The sequence below is a fragment of the Meles meles genome, chromosome 9, assembly GCF_922984935.1.
Source record: "Meles meles chromosome 9, mMelMel3.1 paternal haplotype, whole genome shotgun sequence".
Taxonomy (NCBI): domain Eukaryota; kingdom Metazoa; phylum Chordata; class Mammalia; order Carnivora; family Mustelidae; genus Meles; species Meles meles.
Window position 1 is genome coordinate 27,305,830 of NC_060074.1, and position 11,621 is coordinate 27,317,450.

Genomic DNA, 11,621 nt, shown 5'->3' on the forward strand with positions numbered 1-11,621 from the left:
CTCCAACGATGCTATGATTACACTTTCTTTAACCGCTTGCTTCCCTCCTTCTGCGGATTTGACCTTTCATAATCATTGGAATCTGGCCCAGGGGAAAACAGCCCAAGACAGGTTGTCATTCTGGCACGGAAATTCACTAGCCACTGCATGTCCCCCAAATTCCCCTCTCTGTCCCTTTCAGCTCCTTATCTGTTGAATGAGGGCAGTGGGACCAATTTCCAATTCCCCAATTTTCCATTTCCAGCTCTTCAGGTTCATGGTGGCGTTTACTTCTATATCCTCATATCATGTTGGGACGCAGCAACAATCAGCCCGTTGCTGGGTCTCCGGGACTTGGAATGTTTGCATCCCCTGACCTTCTGCTATTACCTTTTCCTTGCCATAGCTCATCCCGTCCAGCTGCAGTCCCCACCTCTCAGATGGTGAAGTGTTTCTAGAATCAGATTGGGTCCCAGGTTTTGCTTCATTAGATCCTTACAGATCCACACCCTTTAATCTGAGCTGTCCCTACTGTTGCTAGACCCCCCCTTTACCATATCGCCAAAGAACCATTATTACACACCTCACCTGGTTCTATTTCAAGTATTTTTTTATTCCCCAAAGTTCCTATCTCTAGCAGACGCTTTTGGTGCAGGATCCCTATCTTCTCAGCTGGTACCCTTTCCAGGAATGCTTCCAGCTGTCTGCACCTGGCTGCCAGAACCCACGCCCTTTCTTCCGACATGCATGGTGCTGTCCACTCCTGTGTCTGCAGGACCTTTCTGTCGGAAGCAGCCCTCCAACAGTGACTGGTAGATAAATTCCCTGGCTCCCTCACCTCTTTTAGGAGAAGTCCAAGGAGTGTGTTCCATGCCTGTTCCCAGAGTTCTCCACCGGGTGAAGCGCCCACAGTGGTCCCTGGGCTGAACGGGCATCCTACCGCCTACCTTCCCTTCCCAGTCCCACCTGCTTGTTCCTGTATTTCTGCTGCTTCCTGGAACCAGCTCCCAAGGAAACGACTCGTCTCGGTCTGCTTCTGGGCATACCCAAACCAAAACAGCTGTCTTCCATCCAGCTCCCTCACAGCTGACAACTGAGTATCCCATTTTGTGGAGAACACTGAAGCCAGCTGAGTTTACGGGGACAGCTGGAGAGCCTCATCCAGCTGCCTCTATAGGCAAACTGTAAAACTGTCAAATATGTCCATATATCTTAGCTTTGGAAAGAAAGAGAGGAGGAAGGGGCAGGCAGCCTCTCTCTATTTTTTCTTGGGAAAGATATCTTGCTCTCCTTCTTCTCACTGCCTTCCTTCCTTCTCCCTATGGACATTTTCCTTTCTGTCTTTAACCTGCTGGGGGAAAGAGGCAACTTTCCTCGAACCTGTCCCATAACCTATAGACCTTCCGTTCACTCGAAGCTTCTCTGGAGAACTGTAATGCACTGCATTTTCATCTCAGCACGGCCTACCCCTTCCTTCCTCTTTGGTGAGCTGGTTTCACCCTGGTCATCCGGCGAATGCCATTGCGAGGTCATCAACGGTGCCTTATTTTCCAAATCCAATCATCTTTGCTCTTTGTCGTACTTGGCTCCAGGTAATATTGTAAAAGCCTGTTATGATCACATTACTCTCATGCTCAAAATTCTTCGAGGATAAAAAGATAAAAACATGTCTCTGGTTCTTGCATTTCAAGTACGCCAAGACTGGCCTCCAACTTTCCAGCATATCTTGTTGGCCCTCCGCTACAGACAACTGGTCTACTAACCAGCCTCAAAATTGTCCATTCACGTCCACCGTCACCTTCCAGAACTCTCTCAGTCCAAGATGCTCTTCCTTCCTCTTCCTCTTACATGGACTGCTTCCCGAGTCCCCACCCAGGGCCCTTCCACCCTCATGTATAGTCAGTCTTTCCTATTTTCTCCCAGCCCCGCTTCCAAATCGAAACTCCTGTGGGCCTTGGTCTCAGCTTCCATACTGGACTTTTTCTTTCAGGAGTCTGCCTTGTCTCTCCAATGAGGTAGGGTTGTGTAGAACCTCAGAACCCGATGTATGACATTCCATGTACATTTGCGGGTGTTGCTGAAGATGAGACAGAAAGTCCCAGTCAGTCCTGAAGAAGTCACATACCGGCTTCTCCGGTGGGTGGGAGATTGCAGACCCCTTTCTCACACAGAGGGCTGGCGCACAGTTTGTGTTGGTGCAGGGGGCCTCCTCCCTCTTCATTCCTTGGGCATCCCCGTAGGCTCCCACCTCGGTTTATCCCAGGAGAGTCTGCCCTCAGCCTATTTTCTAGAACATTCCTCTGGAGCCTTTGGGAAGGGTGAGCCCTCTATTATCTTTGGACAGATAAGGGCAGAAAGGCCCCAAGGGGAAAAGCCATTTGTCCCAGGCTGCTGGGCAGATAAGTGGCAGAGTGGGGATGAGAAGTCACGTCTCCAGCGTCTCTCAATCCAGGGAGTTTTCTTGCAGGCCTGGATGGAAATTCAACTTTATCTCACGCAGGAGGAAATAGGAAAGACCACAGTCTCTAGAAAAACAGCACAGTTTTGGAGGTACCCGGACTGTCAGTTACAAACTCTTCGAACTTGGGCAAATAGTTTCTTGAACATCAGTTTCCTCGTGTATAAAAATAGGCATAATAATGTCTCCCTCAAACAGGAGACTTTGAGAATTAAATTAGATGACATGTACAATATTACACTGGGAGCAGACCTAGGGTGGTGCCAAGAGCACAGGCTTGATTTTGAGTCCTGACTCTGTGAGGATTGGAGGTATCACCTAGAGGAGTCACCTGCCCTCTGTGCTGAAGACCTTGATCTCCCTATAGGCAAAAAAGGGGCAATAATTGCACTCTTTTCATGGAATTAAAGAAGAAAAGGCATATATGGCTCTCAGCACACTGTCTGGCACATACCAGACACCCAAGGATCCTTAGTTTCCTTTTTTCCTTCACAAGCAAATACTGTAAACACAATAATGGGAACCACATTGTAACTATTAGAGAGAGAAATGTTTTTTGGGACGTTAGAACATTTTAGGCAACCACTGTTACTAATTACCAGTTCTGTGCTGTTAATTGCGTTTGTGTTTCTCTCCTGCACTAACTAGCGAGAGCAGCCCCGCTGCGGGTTCATTTCTATTCATCTTTGTTTTCCCAGCGCCGGAGGGCAGTACTGGGTACACAGTGATCAAAAAAGTTTACTGCATCATTGTCATAAGTCGGCTCTTTAGGGAGAAAAAGAAAATGGGAGGAAAAGGTAATACAAAGCAGCATGAATATTTACTTGTTGGAACCAAAATATGAATGATAAAATCCTGGAGTGTGTTCTGTGTCTCAGGTACTGTCCTGAATGCATGATGATGTGTTTAATGCTCGTTACAAAGCCTATGAAACGTGTACTATTATCATACCCATTTTATGGAAGAAGAAACCGAGGCACAGAGAGGTTAAGAAACTTACTGGAGGTCATGGAACTATGGAGTAGTAAAACCAGGATTGGAGTACAGGCAGTTGAGCCATATAGAGCCTAGTCTTTTGTCCCCTGTACTATTCTTCCCTTCCCTCTGGACAAGCCTCAGGGGTGAGGATTAAATGAATGTAAAAACCCAATGCCCCCTACAGAGCCGACACCGGAAACCATTAGCTCCTTCCAGAAAGTTCCACCTACTCTCAGGTAGCTCAGTCCCTTAGAGATCTGCACTTGGTGAGCTAGGAAGGCAAGCGAGATCAGTTTTGTCAGAAGTGTTTGCAGTAATAATAGAATTTCCTTTTAAAAAGAGCATTTGTGCTGATGAATTAACTGAACTCTCCTTGTCTTCCCACCTCCAGTCTGTTTTTTGCACCGGTCCCGGTCTCTCCGATGGTCAGATGAGCTGTTGGAGAGGAGGCTGGATCATGTCTCAGTAATCTTTCCATTTCCTGCCGTGCCTAGGACAGTGCTTGGCATGGATGAAGCGTTCCATAAATAGTTGCGGAGTTTTTGAACTAAATTAAATCTTCGCAGTGGAAAAACAAGAATGAAGTAGCCCATGAAAAATCAGAAAGCAATCTGTAACATCGCGACGCCCATGATTTACGAGATACTACGCCTCCTTTTCATTAGGCAAAGAATACACGTTCCCGATGGAAAAATGAGAAAATACAGATAAGCGAGGAGAAAAATGTTGACATCGCGTTTGGTTCCAGGATTAACATTTTGTTTCCCTCTGCTTCTCTTTTTTGCTTTGTCTCTGCCCACTGCCGATCGCACACTCCATTCAGTGATAAATGCCCAGGACCTATTTCCTGGCCATTGTTTCCCTTAACTCGAGTTTATATAGCTTTACTTTGTCCTCACCTGAGTAATGGGGCATTTTTGCTATTAATGTTTATTGTAGAAAATATGGAAAATTAAAAACTTGAGAAAAAAAACACAGGAATAAAACAATCCCGGCACCCAATTAATGTCTGAACTTCTCTCTGTCTCTCTCTCTCTCATTCACACACACATCACAAAATTGAAACTATGTACATAGTTTTATATCCTGCTTGTTAAGGAAAAAAGTTTCTCACATTTATTCAGTGAGGATTTGTTTTTTGGTGTTTTCCAGCATTCTGCAAAAGTAGGACTCTCCACGCTTGCTGTTCCATTAGCTGGACGCTTACCATATGCATTCTTTAAGTGCTGTCGGCTGTTTTGTGGCAGGCAAACTCTTAAAAGCTCACGGTTCAAAGGATGATTCCCTTATGGGCAAACATTTTCTTCTTTTTTAAACAATTTTACTGAAGGAGGATTCACATACCATGCTGCTCACCCCCTCATAAGTCTGGTGACTTAGTAAATGTATACAGTTGTGCAATCATCTCCACAGCACACTTTTCAAATAATTTCATGTCCCCTAGTGGGAACATGAAATTTCGATAAACGCTTTCAATAGGCTTAAGAGTAGAGAGGTCTGGGGACTAGAACCATCTTTGTGCAAACCCAGACCCCACGGACGGTCACCTCTTCTCCCCAGCAAGGTAGGGCAGTCCATGTCGAGGCTGGGAAGCAGGAACCCTGGTTACCTCCTTCATTTTCCAGCGTCCCAGGCAGGAAGGCAGAACTTCCCTTGCCTTGATTTGTCAGATACTTTCCGCCATTCATTTCCTCTCCTCTTTCTTGTTTTCACCATCTTCCTCCCCCGTCCACTGAGGCTGATAGGTTGCAACAGCTCATCAATCTGGCATCTCTGAGCATCTGATCATTTAGACACCAGCTCCATTCTCTCTTGCCTCCATGAAGTCTGGTCTTCACTTTGCAACCAGAGGGATCCTGGTCCAGATCTAATCAGAGCTGGTCACTCCCCTGCTCAAAACCTTGGCTGACTTTTCATCACACCTGGAATAAAATGCAGACTCCTTGGCCTGGCCTTTAGGATACCTGCCCAGTCTGATCACGCTTCTCAGCCACACTGGTCTTGCTGGTCCTAGAACATACCATAATTCTTCTACCCCAGGGCCTTTGTACTCGCTGCTCCTGCTACCTCATTTCCTTACTTTCTCCTTTTATTTGGTCCTTGTTCAAATGCCACCTCCTTTGAGAGGCCTTCTCTGCTTGCTTTGTCTTAAAATAGCCTTACCCTTCTCCCCACCATCAGTCCCTACCATTCTACCTTGCTTGCAGTGCTCCCTCTTTGTAGAAGCATGACTCGCAGTTCTAGTTTAAGGGCAAAGATCCATTGCATGAGTGAATGATGAACAAACACACAATTTGCTTTGACTTATGGAGTCATACCCATAAAAAGTAGCATCTAAGTGATCTGAATATGTGATGGAGTGTGTACAAAGAAGACTGTGAATTTTTGTGGGGAGAAGGTGGTCTCTGGTGTCTTATCGTCTGGCTCCAAATCCACGCCTATTAGCTATTTTCATCTGTCATTAGGGGCTATTAATAATGCCTACCTCTGGGGCTTTTTGAAGACTCAAGGCCCTAACGTAGGTAAAATACCACAGTAGGACACGTTTTAAGAAGCTGGCTGTTAACTTTTTTTTTTAACTGTATTTTTTTTTCTTAAGTAAGCTCTAGGCCCAGTGTGGGACTTGAACTCACGACCTGCATGCTCCACTGACTGAGCCAGGCACCCCAACTGTTAGCTTCTTTTTTTCCTTTTTTAAGATTTTGTTCATTTATTTGGGGGTGTGGGGAGCAAGTCTGAGTGGGAGAAGTGGGGCAGAGGGAGAGAGAGAAGCAGGCTCCCCACTAGGCAGGGGGCTCCATGCCCTGGGGATCATGACCTGAGCTGAAGGCAGACACTCAACCAACGGATCCACCCAGGTGCCCCCCAACTGTTAGCTTCTTTATCATCATCATCATCATCATCACCATCATCTCCATCACTTGACTTGCCAAGTGAAGGATCTAGAATCTTGAAAATGCCTCACGAGAAGCCGCTTTGGCATCACGCAAAGAGTCATGTGGGACCATGGTGGTATACCTCTATGGGTGCAGGACAGTGGTTCTCAAAGTCCGTTCCCTGGGTCAGCTGTACTGGCATCAGCTGGGAGCATGTCAGAAACAGTAGTCCCTCAGGGGCCCCTGCCTGGCTCAGTCCATGGAGCCTGCGACTCTTATTCTTAGGCTACTGAGCTCAAGTACCCTAAGTACCCAAGAACTCATGGCTGAGTTCTTTTTTTTTTTCCAGTGTTCCAAGATTCATTGTTTATGCACCACACCCAGTGCTCCATGCAATACGTGCCCTCCTTAATACCCACCACCACGCCCTCCCAACCTCCCACCTCCCTCCCTTCCCAAACCCTCAGTTTGTTTCTCAGACTCCACAGTCTCTCATGCTTCGTCTCCCCCTCTAATTTCCCGCAACTCCCTTCTCCTCTCCAACTCCCAATGTCCTCCGTGTTATTCCTTATGCTCCACAAGTAAGTGAAACCATATGATAATAGACCCTCTCTGCTTGACTTACTTCACTCAGCATAATATCTTCCAGTCCTGTCCATGTTGATACAAAAGTTGGGTATTCATCCTTTCTGCTGGAGGTAAAATATTCCATTCTATATATGGACCATATCTTCTTTATCCATTTGTCTGTTAAAGGGCATCTTGGCTCTTTCCGCAGTTTGGTGACTGTGGCCATTGCTGCCATGAACATTGGGTACAGATGGCCCTTCTTCTCACTACATCTGTATCTTTGGGGTAAATACCCAGTAGTGCAATTGCAGGGTCATAGGGAAGCTCTATCTTTAATTTCTTAAGGAATCTGCACACTGTTTTCCAAAGCGGCTGCACCAATCCTGACTGAGTTCTAAGCCATAGGCTTACAGCTTACCGGAAAAAAGAAAAAGAAATGCAGTTCCTCAGTCCACAGTCCAGACTTACAGACTCAGCAACTCTGGGCTGAAGCCCCGCAATCTGTGTCTTCATAAGCCCTTTGTGGGGGACTCGGAAGCCCTCTTAAGTCTGAGAGCGCCTTGGAGGAGGCAGAAAAACCGCCAAGACAGGGCTGAGTCAGGCGTGCAGAGGTTCTTGCTTGGCCCGCGTGATGGTAGAATACTTTGAAATTAGTTGTCAGCATTTAATATTTGGGAGATTTCACACACAATCTCAGATCTCCAGCTTCTCCGTGGGCAGGAGTGGAATAGCAGCTGCCTTTTGAGACAAAGAGGGCATCCTCCTTCTTGTCCCATCCCGTCCTTACTCCTTGGCACACCCACACCCCCCTTACCTGTCTGGCCCCTGGCAACACCTGTAAGGGCCCCGCGAACACCTGTAAGGGCCCCGCGTATCTGTAAAGGGTGTTAGACACCGCTCAGTGGAAGTGCCACCTTGTAGAGGTGAGCAAGCAAAACCCCGGAGGGGACGTGGCACATGTGCTCATCCTCACAGAGCCCAGAGGGCAGGATGAGAGGACGCTTACATGGGCTTTCAGGGCTGCAAAGGGAATCTGACAGGGAGAGTCCCCCTCCCCCATCCCCCAACCCATCCCAGACCTGTGCCAGGTCTGAGGCTCAGATGCTTCCCAGGGGCAGATTCCGGATGATACAGGCCCTTTCTGGGTTCCGGAGTGGGGAGAGAGTGGGAGAGCTGTGGAGCAGGTCTGTGGGCTCTCTCAGCTCTCCAGCGGAGGAAGCGCGGTGGGAGGGGCTTCCTGGACAGGGTTTGCAGAGACCCTGCCCCCTCGCATACCAGGCTTTAGCTTGCCCTGGCCGGAGGCCCACGCAGGAAGGAGCAAAGCCCTGGCAGCCATGGACCTGGTCAGGCGGGCTGCAGCCACCCAGGGTACTTTTCTGAGCAAGGCCAGCGGTGGCTCCCAGGCCTTCAGCAGACTCTGGGTGGGCCTGACGGGCCCAGAGGTCTGGCACCTGGGAGGCCAGGCTTCCAGCATTTTCCAGCTCTTCTCAGACCTGCCCCTCCTCAGACCTCCTGTCCTCGAGTTTGCCTTGGCAGGGCACCTCTTTAACTCTGAACGGTGTCAGGGACCCTTCCTGCCCTGTTTTCTTTACAGTTCTTTCCATCCTCTTGATCCTGCCTCCGGAGGAACCCCACTGCCACTGAGAAGTGGCCCCAGACCACTACCTTCACTCCTCTCTGCCTCCTTCAGTTTCCCTTCCAGGCCCTGATTATAAAAAGGCCAAACCTCCATCACCGCCCCTGCCCCCTCCCACCCCAGGGGCTGCCAATATGTGCAGAAGACTTGGCTGTCTTCCACCCATCCGTCCCCCAAAGCACCTTTCCGGGTCCTGCAGTGGGGAGGGGTCTGGGAGGGGAGGACAGGGAACACTGTGGGATCAGGGAGGGAGAGGAATTTTTCTGAGATGTGAGAAGGCAGGGGAGGGAAAGGAGGGGTGAATGTGTTTGTGGAGGAGAGAGTGCGTGGCGTTCATTAGGGGGTCGGGTCGGAAGGAGCAAGGGTGTTGAACAGCATGAAGAGTATTAGGAGGGCTGATGATTTAACCTAAAACAGAGGTTTTGGATTTTTTGACCATGCGAGATTCATTTTACATCACAACATAGCCCCTGAGGCTTTGCCCCCCACCCCACAACTGAGAGTCTGATTTCCGGGAACAATGCTTACCCTCAGCACGTGTGATACACTACTAGTTTCTATTCTTTTCCTCCTTTTTGCCTACATGCTTGTCTTTTGTTGCGTAATTAGCATAAATATTTCTTTTACCCGTATGGTAGTATACTCACCAAGTGATCTCACCACCCACTAGTGGTTGGGAACCCGTAAGCTAAGAAGCAGTGACCGGAAGACAGGTGAGCGTGAACGTGTTCCTGGTTGTAAGTCTGTCAAGTGTGATTAGTAAATACTGGTGTTAAGGACTGATGGCTAATAGGCATATTTCCCGGCAGTATCTTACTCAGCCTTACAAATCTAGGAAGTCTTGTTGCGATTTCCATTTTACAGGTGAACAGACCGTTTGTATAACTTGGTTCAAGTGGGTCCCCGTTGGAGGCAGCCTGGCAGCCTGACACGGGAACCATGTCCAGAGGTCACCAGACATGAAACAGAGGAATGTCAGTAGGACAGAACAGGAAGAATCACAGAGCAAAGGCAGAGAGCCCAGAGGCCAGACGCTCACTGCACGATGGAGCCCTGAGGCGCTGGGAGTCACAGAACTGGGGGCAGAGCTTGGTGGGAACCCAGGAGCTCTGGGCAACGACACCTGTTCTCTTCCTCCCGTGAGGTTATGCGAATCCCAGACAGGTGGACACGCACTGGTGATGGCCTTCTGCGGATTCTTGTGATGGACATCATGAGCTCCTGGAGAAGGGGGCATGCGTCCAGTTCTGCTCTGCTGTCCCCCAGCTTCCAGGACCAGGCTGGTCACATTATCCATCCACAGTCGTTGTCTCCTAGACCACCCACGTCCTGTTCATCACCAGCTGCCTTGCCATGTCTCTGCTAGTCTTCTCTAGTTTCTTTCTATCTTGGGTCTCAGCTCATTCTCATTGCATTTCATACATCGCCTGACCCACTGGACCGTAAGCCCCGGAAGAACGTGAAGTTGTCTGCCGCACTTACTACCCTGCACTGGGCTGCTGTGGATTGTGCCTCTCTCGCAAGCGGACGTCAGAGAAAGGAAATGAATAGACAGTGGGGACCCAGCTGCAAGACGGGAACCATATCCTCCACTTCCCAGCTGAAGCACGCCTCCTCGATTCCCAGCTCGGGGACACTCACAAACGTGCCCTTGTCTGTCCGCTGCCTTAACAGCAAAGGAGTAACTCCCGGTCCCTGGAGGGCCAGCGGATGGGGGAGGGAGAGCAAGGACCTCAGACTGCTGACCTGATGGAGGTGTGGGGCTCCCTTGCAGCAGATTATAATGAGATCAGCGTTGTTGGGCCCAGCCAATCCAGCCTTCCTGGGGCATTTAAAATAACTGTATGCTTGCTCTCGATCCTTTACTCGCCATTGCATTTCTGAGGCTCCTAAACCCACCAGCTTCTAGGAGTTTTGGCTATTGGAAGAAACCGGTGGGTCACTAGGGGGTGGGAGGAGGGGGCAAGCCAGACCATTTCTCTTCTCTCGCATCCCCTTCCGCAGCAGCAGCTCCCGCAGCAGCTGGTATGTCTCCTCTGTGGGCCTCCCCCAGCCGCCCCCCCTCCTTCTGGGCAGTCCCCCGTGTCATTCGAGCTCCTGCTGGGTGTGGGGTGGCCAGATGCAATAAAGGGCACAGGCTAAATGTGAATTCCAGATAAACTGAATACAATTCTATATTCAATTGTTTTTATTATGGAAAAATACATGTAATACGCAATTTACCACTTTAATCATGTTGAAGTGTAGCGTTCTGTGGCATTTCATACATTAGAGACCACAATTTTTGTACCCTGAAGTATTTATTGATCAGAAATTGGAATTGAAGTAGCGTCTTGTGTTTTGTGTGGCAACTCTCGCTGGAGAATTCTCCACTTCTCATGCTCCCTCTGGCCCCAAGAGGCTTTCTAGCACCTCTGTAACCAATTTCCTCCTTTCAAGTCCCCGAATGGAAGACCCAGAGTGGCCTCCTCCCTGCCCTACTGATAGACTGTGAGAAATAGCCATCCCCAGTCCCCAAGGGATCAAAGTCAAGTCCCGGGGTGAGGGTAGGGGTGGGGGTGGGGGGCAGCTGAGCTGTTCTGAATGCCCTCCCGTCTCCCCAGTCCTGCTCTATCATCCGCTCCATCTTCCTCAGCAGCTCTTAATCCTCCTCTGTTCCAAAAATCGGCCAGGTGTTTTTTAATTCCCAGGTGCACGCTCACCCCACTGCTGTGGGTAATTGGTTCCATGTGTCTGTCTGCCTTTGTCCCCCGGCCCTTCCCCCACCCCTCCCCCCTGCCGTCAGCCCGCCTTCCGCCCACCTGCCTTCCTTCCCCGCAGTCCTCCTCTGCTGAGCCCTTCCTGTTGCACGTCTGGCACGTCCCCTGCGTCTGCAGGCTCTCCTGCTCCCTCCCTGCCCCCTTTCAGGACAGGACAAAGGAAAGAAAAGGGTGGCTCTTGGTGCATTCACGACTTTTATTAATGAATGCGTGAACAGAAACAGCTGGCCCTGCAGACATTTCTGCTGAGCCGGGGCTTTGCAAAAAGAAATGGAATCCTCGCTAGCATCTTGGTTTGGGAGGACACCTTTGGAGTTAACTAGTATCACTCCTGTACAATACAGGGGACCTCTCCCTAAGTCACC